At 41.8% G+C, this 23,655-nt stretch overlaps 1 long non-coding RNA gene across 1 annotated transcript; it reads left to right on the top strand.

Moving 5' to 3' along the window:
- The first annotated feature begins 304 nt into the window (after window positions 1-304).
- On the top strand, window positions 305-1,265 carry LOC146173143 (uncharacterized). The gene is made up of 2 exons (XR_014702367.1): window positions 305-652; window positions 1,141-1,265. It is a non-coding gene; the product is annotated as an uncharacterized LOC146173143 (long non-coding RNA).
- Window positions 1,266-23,655: the final 22,390 nt, after the last annotated feature.

The following is a 23,655-nucleotide window of genomic DNA, read 5'->3' as shown; positions in this document are numbered from 1 at the left end:
TGCTCCCTCTGGGTCTCTGCTCTCTGCCTTCTCCGTGGTTTGTCTTCACGGAGATGACCTTGGCTGCAGCATAGCTCGCGCAGCGGGGGCGGCGGCTCCCCCTTTTCACCGAAGCTGTTCTTCCGCGCCCTGTTTTCTTTGCACGCGGACGCGGGTACGCTGAGTGCGGCGATGTGCCAGTTCAGTTGGCGTTTTCCCGCCACCGTGGTCGCATCTTGCACTGTGAGCGAAGCACCGTATGTAGGTTTTTCGCTGGTGATTATCACGAAGATCGTTTTGTTCAAATTTGAGCGCGAACGTACGCATTTAAGTCTTCGGAGGAATCCGCTCTTGGGTGGCAGCTTCTGCGCAAGGAGGACGTGTTTAAGAAGTTCAACAGTCGCAGGCGTTTTGGATTCTGGGCGAAAAGCCGGCACGGGCGGAGGGAGCGTCTGCACTTTGGTGAGAGTTTTACTTTTTCCTATTCGTGTTTGTGCCAGTCTTGTACAGTGTGTGCTACAAGGGGAAGCGAGCATGTAAATATTTCTAGCAGGCAAGCCAGCCTCGTCGGAAAAAAAGGAGGGAGAGAGAGAGAACCAGGCTTGTCTCTAACGCGGACGCTGGGGCCGATGGAACGCCAGTTGGGATGGCGACATTTTCTTTCTTTTACAAGGTGACCGTTTTTGACGGATTGTTCGGCACAGTGCTGTACTCTTTCGATACGCTACTCGCGCTGAGACGGACACATTATCGAGATCATAATATGCCTCTGTCACACATTGTGGATTATTGAATCTGTGCAGCTCCACCATTTTTGCAGTGTTTGTTTTTGTTTCCACTCATTTTGGTGCCTATAGTTGGTAATTCTGCTTCAAGTTTTCTGGGTAGTAATGCTTGTGACTTGCACTTTGCTATTTATATTCACAATAGGATCTTTGACGGCAGCATATATTGTTTATCAGGGAGAAATGAACGATGTGGCAGTGCTGCCGAGCTGTGGAAGCGGCGGTCGATGCCGTCTAAGCAGTGAAAGACAGTGACAACTCATTTTAGACAAGAAATTTCTTGAGCTATGACGTGGAGCAGCGCACAAATGCCTTTCCTCTATTTTTAAGTTAGTATATACCGCAACTTAATTATGATTTATATTGTTTATTTCAGCATCACATGCGAGGAGTTCCCGGACGTATCAGCGTTTTACGCAAAGAATAGCCTGGCGTCATACCTTGCATATGAATTGAAATAAAGCAAATAAACAGCCCAGCTCATGTTATGGGTTCACCAAAGATGCATATTTTTTCTTTCTCATTAACGCGCATTTTTTATTCTGTGTTCCCTTTCCGCTGCGGATTAACAGAAAATGCTGCGTGATCAACGTTTAGCCGGGAGCAGGCACGAGGTGGTTTACATTAATGCAAAAGTAGAACAGCACATATCCTTGCTGCGGTCAGTCAACACATTCTATGTTCTGCTCGATCAATCAACAATTTAGTCAGTTTAGTGTAGGTTAATGAGTGAGTAAGTATAATGGGGCTTAAAAGATCAAGATCTGTTTTGTTCTTTTATGCCTCACTATGCTTATCATTAACCAGCACTGATCAGACAGGATTGTTGATTGGTCGGGCAGAACATAGAATGTGGTGACTTATCGCAGCTAGGAGATGTACTGTACTACTTTTGCATTAATGAAAATCACCCCGTGTCTGCTCCTGGCAAACCGATGGTCGTGTACTATTTTCTGTTGTTCAGGAGTGGAAAGGTAGCAGAAAATCAAAAAGCGTCACTTGCAGAGTTTCTGAAGCATTTGAGCCTGAAATCAACAGAATTTCAGTTGCGCGAATTCCAAAAGCGCTCTTAAGAAACACATGGGCCACTATTTCATAAGCGCTCAACAAGAGGTCAACACTGCATCATCCAAGATGTTGCCGATTATCAACAGACTTTCAACAGCGTGTATTGACACAACGCTTTCGAATTTCTATAGAAACCCTACATGCATTTTTGTAAGGGTACAGTCGTAAGCTACCAAGTTACGTGAAATAACACCCTCTACAGCACTGTCAAGCTAATAACCAAGCCATGCGGACGTGCCTGCATGTCCTAGAAGTACACCCTAAGTACTAATAAGCCTGGAAGAGAGTAAAAAGTGAGTAACTTGACCTTTAGTGCATTGCATTGTAGGGGCTTGGTATTATCTCTAAGACATTAGGTAAATGTGCGCTGCTAAATACACGGATTGCTATGCTTTGGCAAAAGAAGCACATTCAATTCTTAAATCACTCACATAATGTAATTTACAAGGAAAGGAATTCCTTCACCGCTGTACCAGATTCTTTGACTTTGGCAACTAAAGGACATTGAAACCTCAGCTAAAATTCTTGTAATTTCTAGAATTCAGCATATACTGAAGAGAGAAATTGCTTCCATTGCCTATCATAAGTATTCCGTATTTTTAATTATGCAAATCAAACACAGAGCTCAGGAAACAGACCTGACACAAATAGGGCGTTCCCTAGAGGACGTGTTATTCCCTTTTTACCCCCTTATAGGCTTATTTGTATTTATAGCGTAGCCTGTCAGTCTCGGGATCCAAGAGTCCTGGTGAATTAAATTTTCATCTTACTCTCCCATCTCGGAAGAGCTACCCTGGTTGACAGCTCCTGTGAACTCATAGCTGTCACGTGATCCCGTGACGTCACACTTTCAGCCTACCAATCAGTGCCCTGCTATGTTATCTGACGACTACCCATAAGCAACGCCAAAGATATGGGCAACGCTGATACCATCGAACTTTATGGAGAGTGGAGACTTTCACGCTATTCCATTACAATAAAACGAAAACGCCTGTTCAATGTTTTCGCACTGAGCTCCGGGTTCGTCGAATTCTGACTTCGGTAGTCTATTGAGAAGGTAATTAGTAAATAAAACATAAATTGATATGAATATAAAGTGATGATGAACAAGATGAAACCGCTCGATAGTGTTGGCCTGCTCCAATACCATTCCTCCTACACAGACCGAAGCGGCGGGAAAGACAGATTGCAGGCTCTCTTCTCTCGCGTAAATAAATAAGTTAAAACGTATCGATGGGAACTGGAGTAGCGTATGTTTTTTTAGTTTTCTGTGCGGGATTTTGCGATTAAGGCCCTAGTAAGGCAGCTAACGCTATAATGCTCTACCCCACTTCAGACCGAATGTGCATTAGCGAACGAAAACTGCGTGGGCAGAGTTTTCGCTGATGGATTCCGTTGCTGGGCCGAATAACCACTGCACTGGGTACACTCGGATCCTATAGGAAGGAAGCAGTGGAACGGGAGTGTGAACAGCATTTGTGAGCTCTCCGTACACGGGCTGCCCGTGTTTTGATAGCGAGGCTTAGTCCGCATATGAAAGCGCCATTTATCGACCGCGCACAGGAGCCGAGACGCAGCTTTTCCTTTTGGAGTAGAAGGAGAAGAAAAGAAAATAGAATTTGCACAGCATAGAAGTTGGAGGGCAGAAAAATGAATGTGTGGTAAGGTGACAAAGCGTCCACAGACTATGAAGGTAATTTAAAATTCAGCGCCACGAAAGCAGCTTCGCCAAATAGCGACATGATAAGTTGAGGGCTGTTTGAAGCCAAATTAAAAGTAAACGAAATTAGAACTAATATTCCGCAGGGTTTCTGATGCAGGGAAGCCAAACATGAAGGCCGGAGAATAAGTTTGAGCATCATGAAACCTGTGAAGTTCACCTTAATAGCTGGTTCTGAGTTAAAGGAATAACCTTGGGGGACAATAAACAGGCAGCGAACCGGCTCGTTTATACCCGTGCACGTAGCGAAAAGAATATTTGAAACAAAAATTAAGGCAACTTCTACTGCACAGATGTCAATAATGTGCGCACAAAAACTATTGATGAACAGAACAAATAATGAATAGAAAACCAGGCACGCGAATTAAGGAATGTAATAAAATTTGTCTTTCAAAGGTTGGCTCAGCCCCCCTCCCTCTTTCGCCTTGGTACCTGAAAGGTAATTTGCATGAACCATTATTTACAGGAAAAATTGAGCTTGTGATCAGGCCGTTATCTCAGCTCACATTTCTTTCTTCGATCGCTCAGTGTTCCATCACTGGACTTCGGAATTAGGTTTTGTGCCTCACCAAGACGTTACTTTGCGAAGTGCTTAGTACTGCTAGTACTGCCGAAATGTTGTGGAGCGAAGAAGGCGCAACTATTAGCCTCAAATAGTAATTAGTTGATTGGTTGGCTTAAGAAGTATAACTTCCCAAAGCAGCTCAGGCTATGAGAGAAGCTGTAGTGGACGACTCCGGAAATTTGGACCACCTGGGGTTCTTTAACGTGCACTGACATCGCACTGCACACGGGCACCATACTTTTCGGCTCCATCAAAAAAGCGGTCTCCACTGCCGAGACTTGATCCCGCGTCCTCTGGGGACAGTAGTCGAGCGCCTTAACCACTGCACCACCAAAGCGAAGTCGATGAAAGAAAACGCTCGGGATTTACCTCTGCCAAATGTTAGCTCTAATGTCCTTAAGATATGCTGAGCAATACATCCATACTACACAAGGGTGTAGGGACTCACAGATTATATATATATATATATATATATATATATATATATATATATATATACATGTATATATAAGGGGAAATGAGGGTGCTCGTTATAACACATGAAGGAAGAAGCCAACAGTCGGTGAGGCCAAGGAAAGCGTTGGGGATGGTACTTTGTCTTTTTTTTTTAATGTTTACTTGGATAATCACTGAAATTAGTAGTGTAATATGTTTAGGGGAAAGATAATTAAACACAAAGTAGAAAAAAAAACAACGTGCCGATGGTATATATATATATATATATATATATATATATATATATATATATATATATATATATATATATATATATATATATATATATATATATATATATATATATATATATATATATATATATATATATATATATATATATATATACCTTCGTAGGACGCATGTTTGACTAAATGCAATGTAGTATTCCAAAAAACAAGCCTTCTTTTCTATGTGAAATATCAATATGGAACGTGTAGAAAGTCAAACGTTGCTGTTGCCAGGATACTTTGTTTATTTTTTCAAGAACGTACAACAGACATTTGACAAAAGCTTGAACACTGAGTGTTGTGCCACACTGTTTGCATCTCCTATACGAACAACGTCCTAAAAAAAGGTGAAGCCAGAAGGACATTCTCTACGAGGCAACAAGGTACATGTCACGCGGTACTTTTACATAATCGATGCAGCAGCCGCAGTCCGTTCTTACCAGGCCCACTGCTTGCAGTATTAAATAAATGACTATAGACATCGCAACAGTATTCTGGTTCCCCAGTAGGGCAAAACATTAATTATTTTCGTCGTATTATTCTGCATTACGACGTCCTCTGTGGCCGCTCAGAGAGAGCTACAACGTTCCCTGTTATTTTGTTTAGCACTGCAAACAGTTCGTGGCTTAAGCAATCGCCGGCCTATGTTCCCACTAAAAGTGTCGTGTAACTCGAAGCTGGCTACTTTTCTTTCCTAAGGCACATGTAATAAAATACTTATAAAAAACAACGTAAAGGTTATTCAAAATCCCGGCGTGCAGAACGAGGGCTGCGATCGTTGCATGACGGACATCGCTGTTACGCGCGCCGCCCTTTTCACCGCACGTTAAAATCAAAGAAGATCCGAAAGTTTCGCCGTCACTGTTTCCATGGCGACGAACGCATGTCCGCTATATAATATTTCCGTCGTTTTCTGAAACAATAAGATATAGGGCTTGAGGAAATCCGGCTATCAAATATCTTGTATTTAAACTTCCATTAACGGACACAGTAAACCAGAACATATATTGAGTTGCTAAAAATTGCAAACCGAAAAACGTTCGTGTTAGTGCTGTAGGTATAATGTTCCGGTGCGAATAACAGGTTTCGTTTACGTTTATGCACGTGTTCTAATAGATATTGGCGTCTGGACAATGCTGCCAGACGCTTTTGTCTTTGAATCGAAGAAAATAGGTTGGTGTTATTACAGCCTGTACTTTTCTTTCTTTATTTGTTCCTCAGACAGTGTCTAAGAGGAGGCCAAGGCTAAAGTCTGAAAGCCTGACGAGGCCTTGGCCCCTTTTATAGGTTTTTGCATCAAGAACCCAACTCAAGACAACATTTCGGTCAGTAGCGGGAATACAACCTAAAAAACTCATTAAAAGGGAAAATTGTACCTCCTTGTACATAAACTAAGTGACACAGATTGTGGATGCACGAAAGAAAATGTGGCTTCTTGTAACACGTGTAGGCTCTCAAGTTACAGAAAAGTTTAAGTGCAAAGCCCGCACGACAAGTCATCAAAATCAGTACATGAGAAGAAATACTAGAACACAGAAACAATTTTGTATCTAACTACAAGTATTACATACAAGGTCCATGTGTAATCTAAAAAAACTCGGATTGGCGATTCAACTATTTTACGGACACCTTAGTTATAACATACACATCATTGAGTCGTGTATGAAATTGCAGAAGTAACTAAAAAGCGTCTGCATTCACGTTTAAAAACAGTAAACAATTTGTTCAAATCGTGGCGCCTTCCAGAGTTGTTCAATAGTTTGGTAGACTGAAAAGTTAGTGTTTGGCGACCATAAATAGTTCGTGTCATTGGCACTCTCATTTTAGGATCGCGGATCTGATGTAAACTGCTATGTTCGCCTAGGGTGATGATAAGCGATTTGTTTTGGTGGATCCACTGTAGTAATTTAAAGTAATAGACCTGGTTTGCTTTTAACGTGTTGTATACAATGAAAAGTGGCGCGGTTCGTAAGTTGCGTCTATCGCCTCTGTAGTTCTCGCAGAAGCGTAGAACCCATGTAATAGAAATACATTCCTGTATAAAAAACTTCTTTTCCGCACAGTAGAAGTAAAGACGTTCGTGTACTTCCATTTTAGACGCTGATAGCAACAGTGGATAATATTTTAGCCACTGGATTAAAAAGAGGCGGATAACTCGGGATCAGATCGGTACAGCCATGGCAGAATATTTTAGAACGGCTGAGTATTGATCAGTTAAGGAAAAAGAGATGAAATTTCAGATCTGGGCCGTATTCCGAGTTTGCGTCGTTAACGAAAGTGTCACTATATCACGTGACCTCGGGTCATCTGATTGGTTGAAACGCCGAAACCGAGTGTTTCCACTACGGAACCGGAAGAGGCGACGACATCATGTTCCGGCGTTTCCACCAATCAGATGACTCGAGGTTGGGGAGATAGCGACACTTTCGATAACGACGCAAACTGGGAATACGGGCCCTGGTTTATTCTAATCCGTTAAAAAACTCGAAATGTAGTGGTACCTTACAGGTGCTTGACTTTGGGGACGGCGGATTAACAGTGTCATTATCGAATCGCTACACAGAGAGAACGAACGTAAAAAGGTGTCGACAGTCTAAATATGGCAAATGAGGTTTCCTGAATGGTAGAGCTCAGAGATATTCACGTCTTTTCGCAGGTTGCCTTGGCTACGTAGCATTCGGATTAAACTTCTCAAAGAGGAAAAACAATGACCTCATAAAATTTTTTGCGAACGAACAACTGCAAGAAAATTTGCACGCCAAATACAAACTAGAAGGGTTGTCCTGTCTGATTCCGCAAAAAGTTCGTAAAACACTCATTAATAAAATACGCTCTTTTGCTTTTACGTGATGCTCGAACAGGCGGGCCCTCTCTGTGTATTTGACCACATGTCCATTTTCTAGTGCTCTACACATTTCTAGACTCTTTAACAATTGTTACAAAAAAAAACAATTTGTTTTTCTAGCGTCTGCTATTTCCTTTTACCGGTTATATCTCAATGACCGGGAACAAATGTCTGGAATTCTGCTGCTGGGAAGAGCAGAAAACAAGAGTGTTTAGAAAGAAACGCAGCTACTAAGGCGTAACCTAATTTATCATAGAGCTTCCGCGACACGGCTATAATGAATGTGCACCAACTCGCCCAACAAAGTATCTTGGTAAACGGCTATAAGGCGTCCGTCCATTGTCCATTTCATTGGTGACTATTTCGGGTCACCGCACTTAGCCATTTGATTAATGGACTAGCTTGTAAGAATGCATAATTTCATATTTTAAACGAGGAAAGCTGAATTCAGGCTAGAAGAGGTAGCGGGATGTCCACACAATGCATGGTCAGGACCTGTTAGCATTAAACGTTTCCTTCGTTGGCCCCACAACAGACATCCGTCTGCGCGGCTGCTTGGTATTACCGTTGTTCGGTTAAGCCGCCATCTGACGAAATTTCTGCGTTTGTTATTGCTATCGTTATTTGAGATAGCGTTTCTTTTTATGAGTTTGTTGTGCCTAGTCTCGCCCCGTCCTTAACGCTGAAGAGAAAGTATTCCCCTTTGTTCTTACAACGACAGGAATAATGACTAAACCTATTATTGTATATCGCATCACATGGTATTTTTACTTAGTCGCAAAAAATAAGTATGGTAGGCTCTGTTTAAGACCGTCATTGATCGATGCCAGATGATCATTTCGAATGCGATATAAAGGCGTATATGAGTACTGTTGGTAGGTTCTTTTTGTCTTTTTTTTTAGTGCACGTTTCTGAAGGCATTCAGACGTGAGATGACTCGTTATCTGCGGAGCCGCCGCCGCCGTTTGATTAGCTTCAGTGCGAAGGAGAATTGATGTGCAACACTAACAAGAAATTCACGTAATGGCCGAACCACCCTCATGCGTGGATGAGTCACTAGGCCTTACTTCGACTACTTCGTCATGAAAACGAGGTCATTCATGTTGAACCGCTCCGGCATGACTCTTTTATTGGCATAGAAGAAGCGGCCCATGGGTGTAATTGCGCTAGCGGATAAACAGTGGCCTGGTAAGGTAACGGTGTTGTCTGGAAAGGAATGAAGACGTAGGCTGGATGGTGGAAGGTTGGGTGAAAAATATAAAAAAATGCTCACGAGGACACGTTGGCAATGAGTGGAGCTGAAATGCGGTACTTAACGAAAACGAAGTAAGTTTCTGTGGCCTTTCTCTTTTATTGGTGGTGACGATGACACACTTATTTTATAAAACTTTTGGTGCAATAAAATACAAAGTATGCATTAGTGCGTACAGGTGATGATGGCAAATTGAACCCAGGTCACCGCGTTTCCACTGAAACAGAGTAGTTCCGGATTTCGCATGAGGTTTTGATGCTTCCCAAGCGAATACTTGCAACTCCTTACACAAGATATCCCGTTTATCCTCCTCCTGGACTGCTATCTGGTTAGATAAAAGAGTGAATTCTTGGCCTCCCCCTCGAAAATGTTTTGGGTTCTTGTCCGGATTTGGCGTCTGTCTATTAGATTGTGCGTTTAAATGCACATCGATTCCAGCATTGGTTTCACATTTTAGCCTGATACTGGACATTGATAGCCGGCTGCAGTTCTGAAGCATTTGCCTAAAAATAGTGCTTTCCTCGCAATTGTTGAGTGGTTAGTGTATTCTGGTGTTTAGACTCAAGATGCGAGTTCAGTCCCGGCCGCGGTACTGTTGTTTCAATATGTCATCGCTACTTCAGTCTCAGTAATGCCATCAATTTTTCAGTATAGTCTCTTGAGCTGCTAGTCATACCCACTACAGGTCCTCTTCCTTCTGCTTAAAAAGGAATTGCGTTGATATCAAAGGTAAGCTCTATTAGTGGGATCTGGTATCTATTGACCCGACTGCAATGAGTTGAACCGGAAATAAGACTAATTAGTTTTCCTTCATTACAAAAATCTCTATTCGTTAAAGAGCTACAACAAGAAACAACGCAATGCAACAGACATTTTTCATTGTCTTAACAATTACTTTTGTTGCTAAATGTTAGGTGGGAAAAAGCAAAAAAAAAAGTATTTCCTTATTAACCTGTCCAAGGACGCCATGCAACTACTTCAATTTTGTACATGATGCATAAAATAAGCAACCGATCACAATTACAATTACTCGATTAAAATGAAACCTATCATAGACGTCAATTGCAGACGAAAATAGTAACTGATGTTAGAAAAAGTTAGCAATTGAATTGAGTTACTTTTCTATGAACGTGGTTGTCATTGCACCAATTCACGCAAAACCCTACTAAAATAAAACAAACAAACTACAGAGCCATGCCAAAATACGACAAATTATTCTGTAGCTTGTAAACGTCAGAATTGTCTAATTCTGTAGCACGTTTCTATAGTGGTGTTGATTTCAGTTGCACTTTTCTGCAGTGTTGTCCTTTAGTACTTTTGTTTTGTAATTATAAAAAAGTCTGATGTGTTTAAGAAATTGCGGTTGTCACAGAAACTTTTATGAACTTTTTACCAACTGGGTACTGATATAACCTCGTGCAGCTGCTTGAGGTTTTTCTTACACGCGGGTAATTTTCTACCGGAGTTGTTTTCGAAACTTGTTGCCCCTGATTTTGCAAAGTTTCCTTGGGGAGACATGAACAGCTATACTGCACATTGACTACATGTAAGCGCTAGAGTGTAATGCGCTGTTATACCGTGCGAACACCTTCGGCACCCGCTCGTAACCGCGCAATGCTTCCATACAAGTTTCTACCTTCTCTATAACATACTTCAGTGGTTAGGGAGCTCGTCCGCTAAGCCTAAGGACGTGGGCTAGAATCCTGACCGCGGCGGCAACATTTCGACTGAGGCGGAAAGCAAAGGCACCCGTTTGCTGTGCGATATCAGCGCACATTAAAGAACCTCACGTTCTCGAAATTTCCAGAGCCTTCCATAGCAGCCTCTCTCGTAGCCTGAATTGCTTTGGAACGATAAGCCTTACAAATCAAACTAAACCAAACCAGACTCTTGCATGAAGTGCCGCGCTTCCTTGTTGCTGCTGTGAAACGGCACTGCAGGTAAATTCTAAAAAAAAAAAGCTGAAAAACCCTTGTCAAAGTTTTCTCTGGAACATCGTGAGGCGCCTTCTCACGTGGAAACATAACAAGGCCAGTTGAATTCTCCGGCCAAAAGCTGGTGGAGCTGCTGACGTCATCTTTCAGTACACACCAAATTGGCTTTAAATCGAGGAATTGCCACAGATGCTTGAAGAAGTTAAACTAAGAACCAAGATCGTGGAGAGCTGAACTTGTGAGGCAGTCAGGCGCATCGTCGGGTGTCCGAACAATTGATGCAATCGCATCATCAGAGACAGTTCGCCCTGTAGTCTTTTCTACACAGAAGTAATTGATGCCTAATAATCAATCATCAAAAAAGCTGAATTATCCGAATGTTACTGTTAAAAAAACAGTAGTCGATTGATTACAAAGCTGCACAAAAATGTAATTATATACAATTAATGTATCCCTAATATTCAATTACGTACAGCTCTGAATTCCACCTTCAAGGCATTTTATTCCATTCATATTCTGCAGGATTAAGAAATAAATGGCCTCATGAAGACTACACCAAAATACTAAGCATGCTTCAAAGAGAGTGCATTCCGAAACCTCCCTGGCCTCTTTCTGCTCAGGACATTCATGAGAGAAGAAGGTTATATAGCTGTTGACATTTTCTGTCAAATAAAGCATTCTGGGCTCTCTCTTATTTGACGGTGACGTATGTAGGTCCCATAGCTGAATAAAGAGGTTACAACCAAGGCAGAGGCGGTTTTCGAAATGGTTTCGTTGGTCCTGATACTGAGTATGAAAAGGTCACCGGGTTATTTTTTCCGTGCAGAACGTTCATCCACAAAAAGGAATCAATTTGAAAATAACAAAGTGTTGTGTCAGCAGTATACGTCACTGGAAGTTCGGTACATAGCCTGTCAGAGAGATTCGATAGCTCTGCTTTCTTATTGCAAAATGTTCAAACAAAAAACAACTCGGACGTTGTTTCCCATAGTAACACGTCAACATCTAGTAGGTTGCCTTTGTTTGGGACCTATGTGACTTTCGCCTGGGAGAGGTTAGCGGCAGAAACTGGAATGAAACACAACTTGAAATGGCATTCCCTGCAATGTGACATTTGGTTTCTCTCGGGAATAAGGACAGGCTGTCGAGGGCATTACAGAGAATGTGGCAGTTGACCTTTAGGTTTATTTGACCTTTGGTTCAGTGCAACCAAGACCGACTGAAATACAGGCCTGCTCAAAAAACAGGGTCCTATGGGACCTCGTGCGCCAACTTTCGTTACCTTTCTCGTCGTTGAGGGCGCTCGGTTGACCTGTTCATCTCTCATTTTCATCATCATCAAATCACAAATTAATATAAACAAACTGCACCCAAATTAAAAAAAAAGATCTTTGCCGAAGTTATACTTCTAAAATTTTGCCTTTTTGTATTTTAGCGGAGAGTGTTTATTTTTATAATGTTTTTCTCTCGCTAGAAGACATACCGCGATTCCGCTTTGTGCGACGGCACTGCAGTTACTCGCTGCACATGCGCAGAACTTACAGCGTGGACAGATAGATAAACTATAACGACGAAGAAAAATGACAGAACTAATAGATCCTTCTTATTAACAGGTTTACAGTAGCGCCAGGTTACACGTAGTGTTCGTTCCCTAGCGGCGAAGACTATGAACTAGAAGGTGCGCGCTGGAGCAGTGCTATCTGTGCAGGTCTCTATTGCAGTCGGTCTTGAGTGCAAATCACGAGATATGCACTTCGGGTTGCTCGTGAACGCATTCCCTTTGTAGTTGTATGGTTGAACTTGTTAGGAATGAGCCGTGTCCATCTTGGCAGAAAAGGATAAAAATGCGAACGTTCTTTATTGGCAGCCACTGTAGCAAGGTACATACAGGCATTTACTTTATGTGCTTTAAAATGCTCTATAATTGGTCTGTTTCGTGTTACTGCTTGCGAAGGAAAGTTCCACGATATAACTAGCCAATATAAACTTAGTTGTCGTTCATTCATTTTGAGAAATGGTGAATAACAAATTTCTACGATTTAGCTCGGCTAATCCTAATAACGTGAGCGAAGGCTTTGTTATGCTTGTTTAAGGTGTGATGTTAGGTCAGGTTGGACTCATATAGGCCTAAACCTAATTTACAGCATGGAAGCTCGATTAAGCATGGTCAGACATGGTTTTCTGTGGTTTCACTCCTCTATGGCTGACTGCGAGTGTCAAGGACACCACAGCCGGGCCAAGACGACAAGAAGATGTCGAGAGCATTTTGAAGGGGGAGTTTCCAGGAGACAAGCCAGATGGGCAATACCTGTGACTTTGAATCGACGAGGGCAGTACAGCTTTCACAAAAAAAAAAAAAAAAAAGAAGCGCTCGTCAAAAACCATTTGTATGACTATCACTGTGAGTTGCGTGCCGTACAAGACTTTCCAGAACAAATTAAGCGCGTCGAAAAGGGGTGTTGCACCTGGCTCCTGACGCTAAAAGTTTCTATACTCGTTTCTTTTCCTGGCCGTCGTAATCACTAGAATACTGCTTATAGAACTAACAAGAGGTCAATATTCTGTTATATTTGTTCACGACAAGAACCCTGGCATTAGCTTAAGTATATTTTTCACTTGCTCACGTCAGTTTAGTGACGTCGCTAGTTTGGTTATTAATGCTCCTAAATATTTGTCTTAGCCTTTGGTTAGCCATTGTTCTTGCGTGCGTGTACCAAATGTGATTACTACTTTTAACATTCTCACCTCACCGAACGGTCCCGTAATGGGCTGTCAAATTCATTTCCTCCAATAATATTTATCACAATAGCATTTCTGTAGAAATTTTCTTCTCCATCCTCCACCTCTCGCCTGGAATCGCGAAATCATCCGCCTTCTCTTATATCAAAAAGGGATTCTAACTTTCAACTATGCGCAGTTCCCCCCATCAACAGACTAATCGGATTTGCCGCAATGGCCCCCCTAATGGCGTCTATTCTAAACACTCTTGCACCGAAACACATAATCAGTCCCTAGTTTTCACAACAGCGCGTGTCTGGAATAGAGTTCCATCTGAAGCTGAGACCATCATGAATTTCGGTCACTTGAAAGCTGTCTTCAGGGACTTTCCAATCATGCTAATATCCCATTGTCAGTCTACACCTCACCAAATGAACCTGGTGGATCGTGAAGGAATAATGATCAAATAAAAACTAGCGGAATAAGCGAAGGAATGAGCGCATACATTTTCAAAGGGCATCTCTTATAACTAAAGAAAGAAGGGAGAGAGAAGAATAACTAAAGACATTTTGAACAAGCGCAATTTAATGAACACATTTCTGAAATGTACTTTTGGCACATCGTAAGATTCAACCATATAAGGGTAAATATTCAGTCACCCAGGACACATGTGGTTTATTGCTACTTATCGTCAAAAACGCATCTCGTTGTTCTGTGGCAGCCCACACTACGCAGTGCGGGTAGGGCACACTTTAAATCAATATTTTGATAGGCACCGAAAGACAGGACCTTTCGCTCATCGTATGTAATAGTTGCCTCACAATTATGAGCGACGTTTATAAAAGTGTACTTGCCTCATGCACGGAGAAAGCATGCAGCATAGCTTTTTAAATACGACATATGTTTTACTAAAATTAAATTCTAAGTGCCTTTTCTGCCATTTTGTGTGTTTATTATTTTATTTATTTATAGATTTATAGATAGATTATTTTATGTTATAGATTCAGTACAGATCATAGCAGGGTGGGGGAAAATGAAATACAAGCATATAAACACGACTTAAATTCAGGAAATTCATACCATTTGCAGGCACTTTTAAAACATTACTACACTATTCTGAGTAACAGTCTCACTGTTAAGTTCGTTGCACTCAGTAATTGTCCTAGGAAAAAAAGATTATTTAAAGCAAATATTTCGCGCATTCAAGGGAGTTATTGTCAGGTCAAGCTTTTGTCTCGTGTTATAACCTGAGGAGTAATCTGTTCTGAGGAGTAATCGTGATCTACGCGTGTTGACATTCCTACATCCTATTGCTCTTCCTGGTTAAGCTAGCATCCGCACTGACGCGATAAGTAATAATAAGATAGGCTTAATCTATCTAGAATTATGTCCTTATCATAATTTGTTTTCTCATGAAAGCATCGGAATTCATAAATCATAGCCGACCCTTCTTGGCTTCCGCATCCTTGAAAGTGGCTTTGTAGTTTAATAAACAGCAATCGTATAAAGAACTATTTATTTGGCTTCTTCGGTTTGCACAAAGAAGATCAGCTTTGCGTCAGAGACCATATGCCTTAACTTTTATTCCGTGGCTTGGATCAACGACTGGGCCTGAACATGAAGCCCAGTGTCAGTGGGAAGATTCGAGACGTGCATTAATAAAGAGCGGAGATTACGCCACATAGGGGGGGCAGAGGATGAGGATTTCACCCTGCATCTGAGAGGAAGGAAGCGACAGCCGCCCACACTCCGTGCTGACGCAATTCAGGACAGAGATGCCCGGGAAAGCGCGAACAGAGATGAGACGGCGACGGCGAATCGGTAGGATGTCCCTCCCCTCCCCCGTCGTATTAACATCTTATTTTCCACTCTAGAAAGACATACTGCCAACGCGTAGGTTGGACAAATGAGATGGAATGACTGCAAGAATGAGGGAGTTTCGTGAGCTTCGAGGTTGCGTTGCGAATGGCATGCCTGGGATGGCCTGATACGATTGAAAACTGTTAAAACTGTTTTCTATCGTTTCTTGTTCTGCAGACTTCACGCAATACGATTGTTCGAGCGTGTCTGATGAGCCCTCCGAAGGCGAGGAAATATTTAAAAGGTCGCTCTGTTCGCTGATGGAAATGCAGAAAGAAGCAGACATAAGTATTCGACGCGCGACTGTCTGAAATTTAGTTTTGATGCTGAAAAGAGGCGCTTTTCTTGTTCCTTGAGAAAGACAACTCGAACCGTAAAGCGGCTTCAGAAGGCGGCAAATGTTGTCCATAAAATTCGACACGAAAGTGCGGATATTAGGTTGAATAATGAATGTTTATAAGATTAACATTCCCTCAAGGAAATACTGCGTTTAATCCTGCTTTCAGAAAAGATGGCACTATGCCCGAGTGAGAGACTGAGTGGAGCTGGTGATTACTAATACCTTCACTTTTGCCTGGATAGCTGGAAAGGCCTTTTTTCGCAACTGCTTTACCACGTGAATTGCGAGCATTCTACGCCAATCCGCTTACATTTGTTGGCTCGGGGATTTTCGGTGTTGTCTGCAAGAACGCGATGATGGCATATGGTAAAATGTTTATGATAAGAAGTTCCAGAAAAACAAATTTTGGACGGAAACTACATTTGGAATACAATAATATGGCATACCGTAAGATTCTACTGTAGCACTCAATACCTGTCTTGGCTTCTTCGTCTTGTATTTGATGCATTAAAGTGTCATACATATATAATAAACGTGTGTGGTGCTTTAGCTCCGTCCATATAAGTGATCCTGCGATGTATTAAATTATTTTGTTCAATTTTCCTTGCTTTAACTTTTGTTTTGTCATTTGAATAAATAAGCAGGCCTATTAAGTCATTGCTTATTTCTTGTTGTTGGTTTGTGAAATATGGGCTAAGGCTTTTGTCAAGCTGTTTTAAACAGTTTCTTTTTCTTTCTCTAGCTCCACTGTCTAGGCACTTTTAAGGTGGAAATAAGGATATAAATATATTTATCATATCCGCCGATCCCTTTTTGGGACGCTTTTAGTTTTCTGCTAGTTACTGTCACAAACGCACTCACCTTGGTTTTCAATGGAAATCTTACTACTATTTTCGAACAAAAGAGAAACATTGAAAGCCCGTTTTGCTACGCATTCCATGATTGGATCATTCCCAACAAAATTTTCATTGCTGTATCTTATAATATTCAACCGCTGTTTCAGAATTAAAATAGATCTTCAAGAAAGGTAAATTTTTTACGATGACCGCGATAAACATGTTTTATTTAGGCGGAACTAAAAGTATGCTTCAGAACATGACGCGTTTGGGAACTATGCAAAGAAAAAAGCCTAAATATACATTTTAATCCATACCCTCGTCCCGTAACAAAAATGTCAGACAAAGTAAATGAGATGAAGAAAATAAATTTGTAAACCAAACAACAAACAGCTTCGGTAGGATGCAAATGCAGCCTTTTTTCGGCGCATATCGTGATGTAACATATTAGTGAACACTGTACTGTGCATATTGCCGAGAGACTTAATGGTGTAGCGGACACAAGTACTTGATTCAGTGTAGACCGCTTATAACGTATATGACCGCGGCCGCGAAAGTCCATACTGTAAGCGACACCGCACTGTAAAGAATAAATTTTTTTGTTTCTAGGCAAACACAGGCCCCATGTATAGCTTCCCGTCCAAAAAAAGAGAGAAACTCTTAACTTATAACTGAACAGAACGCAATCCACTTAACTACGAGCCTAGATTATCTTTAGCGTACCGCACGAGACCACGGAGATTAACGCTAACGTCGCCAGGAAGTGCGAATGCGCTTGTTAACTGCGCCTAAGCAGTTTCGCGGAGGCGGTCACCTAACTTCCATTGGCGCGCTGTACGTTGTTATCAATATGTGTTTCTAGGCTGTCGATGCCTGCTCGTCGGATCGATCATCGGTCGCCGCGTAATGTTTCTTGTGTGTTTGTTTCGGGGAATAATGTCATCACGTCCCAGGAGCCCACGGTATCACGCAGAGAAAGCGCGTTTGCTTTTACGCTTTAGGAACCGCACCAGAAGTTGTATTTCGTTTGCCGCGAATGCATAATAAACGCTATAAATGAGCCCCATGGCAGGGAAGCCGGTGGCGGTCAAAAATCGCATTATATCCGATTCCGCACTATAAGCGGTCACTTCTTCGTAAGTTGTCGCCAATGTAATGCGTTGGGGGCGGGAACGAAAGTCACGAGTGTCTAAAAGCAGTGAACATATGCAGGCACGTTCGGCACTCTCCGGAAGCATCGGCAGATCACGTGCATTTTCATGGTCGTCTTTAGATGTTGCACTCATAGATCATGTACCAACAAGAAAGAAACAATGCGATTTTCATTTTATGGGCGAAGTTGGAAGACGGCAGAATATGCGGACGGGCCGGCTGCCGGAACTGTGAATGCTCTATATAGGCCGGCGTCATACATGTTTCAGATGTGCGAACGACGTTCTTGGGAGCTCCCCTTATTTTGTAATATTACCTGCGGTTTGGAGAAGCCTATGTGAGGAAACCCTACCTGCGGGATGGTATGTGAGGAAACCTACTGGATCGATATGCAGGTTCCTTTTACTCAGAATACACAGGTTTGTCCACTGCGGCAAACGCCGAAAGCATGCTAAAGAAGCCCGGAACCTTAAAGCGAACATGGTCTCTTCTAAGCGTGCGTTGATTCAGATGTCGTGCCTTTCATGTATCGAATGTTACTCTTATTTAAAAGAACTGTAGCCGGTAACATGAATCTGTTGTAAGGACAAAATAAAAAACAAAACAAAAAACTACAGAACCGTATCAAAAATACGACAAAATATTTTGTTGTTTTGTAGTAAACGCCAGAGTTTTCTGTAGTTCTGTAGTGCTGTAGTTTTTTGTTGTTTGCAGCTCTGTAGTACTTTTCTGTTGTAATTACAAAAAATATTGATTTAGTACAGAAAGTTCTGTTGTCACAATAGGATTTTTGTCAAAACCGCACAGAAATTCTGTCGTAACAACAGAAAATTGTCTGTCGTTTTTTTCCGACTGGGAAAGCTTTTTGACGGAAGGCGTTGAAGCAAAAAAAAAAAAAAAATGCGGTTATCTTGCGCCAGTAGGAAATCCATGGCAAAAAATAGTCGTCTTAGAATATCGGAATAGAATACGTCTGCCCCAGCTCGAAGCGATGGTGAACGCTGCAGCATGACAGTTCCAGACTGCAGACAACACTTCCAGTTTTTGGCGCTTTTTTGCTTTTCTTCACCCTGTTGAATAAGCTACTACTGCTACTGCAACCTCCTACGAGACGGTGATGTGCAGGCGGGCACTTCGTTCTGTTTGAAAAAAACAAGGCCAACTGAGACCGAACAACAAATTTTCGGACTCCATCAGTGTATAAGGCATTGGCCATGTTTCAGGATGAAGCAGCACGTTCGGAACCGATGTTAGGTGCGACTCAATATAAAAGAACTGTGCACACATTACCATTATTTTTCCACGAGAAACCCTTGTTGGACCATTCCCTAAGCCATGGATTCGTTGGTGATCGTGGACCTTCTCCCACCTTTTTTGTTCTTTTCTTCAATATTATTTTATTTCTTGTTTTTATTGAGTTTTATATATCGTTTATACATTTTGGTATCTGCGCTTAATACTTTATGCATAATTGGCACGACCTGTTGTACGAACCTGGCATATGCGGAGGACTGTTTTCTCGTTCGTTAAGCCTCATTATAATATACTCACTTCCTCGGTGTCTTTGACTTTATTTGCTCATTGGCTTACGACTATTGTGTCTGCTGCGACTTACTACGAATGCTTTCTCCATATAAACGGCATTGTTTCTTAATTTTTGTTTTTACTATGAATCAAAATGATAAGTGCGGTTTATGTAAAAGAACACATAAATAAGCAGACGTCTTTCGCGCTGGGTATAACGCCTTCCATGTTGTTGTGCAGACGATTTAAATATATCTTGCTGACAATCTTCTATGACGTTTCGCGTTAGTTTGTTCCCTGTGAAATTCAGCGCTTTGCGCAGTTTGATAAGTTTTCGAGAAATAATTGAATTTTTGGACCTTTATTCAAGAGTGCAGAAAACCAACACTAGAAAGAGATATTCAGCGAGTAAGAACATCTCAAGAATATAGCAGAGTAGAAAGCCTTAACAACGGCAAAAAGAACACTGACAAGGTCAAGGGTAAGGTTTCTGCAACGAAGCTCCAGTTGCACGGCAGAACTTTCCCAATACCACAGCACAAAGCCAAAGCGAAATGGAGTAACAACAAAACAGACTGCCATGGCTCTACTAACGAGACACAACGAACTCTGACATTTTCCTGCTCGCATTCAGCTGTCTTTCGTTCTCTCTTTATGTCCGGCACAAACCACTGGCCGCATCTAGAGTTAAATGACTTCTCCGAACCTACGCCTCGTAATCCCACGCATCCTCCCACTCACGCGGCAACGATTCTCTTCGGACATGCACCAGTCTGTTTCCATTGAAGACGGGGCGGTAAGCAAGCATAGAATTTAAGAGCACGCTATGACTTCTCAGCTGGAATGCAAGAGCCGTCGCCATGGCAACGGGGCGATGGTGTAGTTCTTTGAAGTTGCTGGAAGTGACATGTTGTGCGTCCGTTTTGTGAAGCGTGTTTCACTTGTCCGTAAAAGAGCAGCTTGTTTACTTGGGTATCCAAGCGAGGGCGAATTCTTCCCTTTGTCGGCTGGATTGGACCTTCCAAAGAACCATATTAAAAATTCAAATGAAGGGCTTAAAGTGAAGTGACACGCCCTTTCTTAGTACTTCTCACTGAGTTTACCAATGACAAAAATGGGAACAAAAAGCACCTTCCTTGTTCTTTGAGCTTGGACAAAAATGCGGGAAATGAAGTTAACGGCGGGAGTGTGGGAGGTTTTGAGAAAGAAAGGAATTTTATTGATAGAAAAAGGCGAGACAGATAAGTATCTCTCTTAGGCATACACGGTGATAGTAATGAACAAGCCGGCAACAATCCATTTGAACTGCAGGGCGACATTTTGGGATCGGTTCTTATATGTCCAGGAATGTGTATAAAGTTTCAGATCGCACCGCTCGTACAAATCAGACAGAGAATAGTAACTACACAATCCAGGCACAGAATGCGCTCATCATTGGTCATGGGTCTCAGCATCGGGATGCATAAAAATGGCCGCATTAACTAATGCAATCATGCCACCTAAAACTTTTCTTCAATGTTTTTAACAGAACTGTTGTGCAACGAACGAAGTACGTTCGACAGCTACTTTTACGTTCCGGCGGAAACAATTGCTATAGTTTCAAATTAGTTCTACGGGACTGTTTAAATTTGCTCACAACCGGAGGAGATACGATGAGCGCAAAAAAAAATGTGGTATATCCCACGAACTTAACCAAATTTTGAGCTCCTGCTCTTTTTTGGCTGTGCTTGCAGTCTTTTTTTTTATTCGCGTTTCAGAGCTGGTTTTCACAATTTTCCACAGCTGTGTTGCTGTTACGCTATGCTATTGCATTCCTGAGCAGTAAGTTTGTATCTTGACTGCTGATTGGGGCTCTCCACTGCCTGACACTTTTATTCGTGTTTACCTGTGACTCCGACAGATCCACATATATGTGAAATATTTTGTAAATAAATGCTTATTATTAACTTCAATTAAAGAGTTAGAAAGCTACCATGTACAACTCACAAAGCACATATTCGAAATAATGAAATAACAAAGCATATTCAGATGCCCGGTGCATGATGAAGTGCATAATTTTACCGGAGGAGAGCAGACGTCTCAATAACTAAAGCCACTCTGGCAAGCTCCCCTTTTGACTCTTCCCATACCCTCATCCGCTTCAAAGATAAGTGCACGTGTCCCGAATCCGCCATCCCCTACCTACTGGTAATATCTGTGCGCCATTGGTGGCGTGGAAAGCGGTTGTAAGGGAAATCCCCAAATTATGGTGCTTCAAAAGAACTATGTGATGTGAAACACTTGCGAACTTAGCCGGATGCAGGTTCGGTGAGACAACGCTTCCTAATGATTGCAGGCCTGTGGTGGGACCTTGAGTGCGTCTATTGCAGTTGAATACTGGATACTCGCTTTATCGGCAACTTTTGCGAATTTCTGAGCGAGACAACTCTGCACTCCTTCTCACTTTCTCCCAGATTTCCCTCCCTTTCTCACTACACCTAGTGGCGAAAATCTCTATTGAAACAAAATGTTACTTAAAAGAATATTGAAGGCATGCTCCTTCAAGATATACCTCTTAAAAAAAGTGATCAATTAAGCTCCTTCTGGGGGTATTATTGTTTGTTCAGTATCAAATACATATGCATCAGATAAAAAATGAATTTCAATACATAGCTGGCGTTCAAACCGATCGCGTCCTTACCTAAAAGGATTGGTTACCACCGTATGGAAGCGAAAGACGATTGATCTTAATCTGAGTGATGGGCTCCAAATATCACTTCCGACATTCGATGCAGGTATTTTACTTGGGAATTCGGCCCGGAAGGCGACACGCATATTTCGTTTCCTGTTCTCTTCCAACTCATAAAACATCCGCTTTGAGAAATAGTAGTCACAATGTGATTAGTTACAGGCCGGCTGCTGAGTTGCATGTTTGTCACCTTCTGAAGACGTGTGCAGGAACAAGTGTGACTAGAATAATACTGCTACGGGAAGTTCGGCTTACATCCATAAAGTGAGAGTTGCCCTTAAGTAGTTAACGAAGTGTAATAAAGTTTAGTTCTTGACCACGTTCGCGCATAAGAAGAACATATATGGCATATTCGGCGGCCCCTACATGCACCATATGCCCAATTAAAACATGTACTGGTGACATGAGAGATAAAGCGACTATCGATGGATTCCCGATAAGCCGAAGTTGCGCAATATGCAAAAATTAGAAAGCGCGCGTTGATGACACGATAGATAAAGCGACCATCTGTGCATAGCTGCCAGAACTTACACCTGATGCAGAATTGGAAAGCGCGTCCTATGGCATCGAAGATAAAACGACTATTTATAGATTTTCGGTAGTAGTTATGAAAACCTATAGGTGAATTGGCTATCGATAGTATCGATAGTTCTTTAGAAACTATCAATGGTGTTTCACGATTTTCAACTAACAAGTGAAGACTAAGAGACCAGAGTATTAAAATTGCATCCTCCTGCAGCCATGAGGAGAACATTGCCATGAAAAGCTTTCAGGAAATCATACTGCAGTGTAATTGTACTGGATGAAATGGATGGATGGAATATAGGAGCGTTCCCTTGGAAACGGGGTGGTAGCAGTAGCTATCATGCTCATTTTTCTCCCTATGTCTTAATTATTGATTTAAAATGGTTAACTAAACCATCATTCTATTTATTAAATTTTTGTTCCTACATTAATAACATTATGTGACTTTTCTGCTTTTAAGCCACCAATCTTCCAGTCGTTTTTTGCCAGTTTCCACCGCCGGTTTATTCACCCGGCCACTGTTATCTCTAAACCCCAGAGCTTCAGGAACAGTGACTGCGCCTGCATTACCTTCCTGATGGATATCATTACATTCGAGTATAATATGGTCAATTGTTTCACTGGAGTTACCTCATACAGCACATGCGCCATCTCCATTGTTAAACTTCTTTTTGTAGCTGCGTGTTCTAAGGCACCCTGTTCTAGCTTCAAGAAGTAGGGCACTACCTCCTGAGTTATCAAAAAAAATCTTCCTTCCGGATCTGCATTTTCCAATTTTGATATAATTCCACACTCTGTTTCCTTTCCATCGAATTTATCCCATTTTTACCTTCTGTGTTTTTCACCTGTTGCTTAATGCTCTTTATTTCTCCGTCCTTGCTACTAGCAAACTTACTAGTTAGTTTCCTAGTTCTTTTCCTCCATTGTGAGTCAACGCTTTTTAGGTACAGGTATTTAAATACCTTAGCTGCCCATCTGTTACTGTCCAATTTCCTCAGGCGTTCCTCATATAATATTTTACTCTGAGCTTCCCTTACTTCGAAAGATGCCCAGCCCATATCTCCTTGTACCGCCTCATTTGTAGTTATGCCTTGGGCAC

The sequence above is a fragment of the Amblyomma maculatum genome, chromosome 11, assembly GCF_055883805.1.
Source record: "Amblyomma maculatum isolate TAMU_Amacu chromosome 11, ASM5588380v1, whole genome shotgun sequence".
NCBI lineage: Eukaryota > Metazoa > Arthropoda > Arachnida > Ixodida > Ixodidae > Amblyomma > Amblyomma maculatum.
This window is presented reverse-complemented; position numbering and strand designations above follow the sequence as displayed.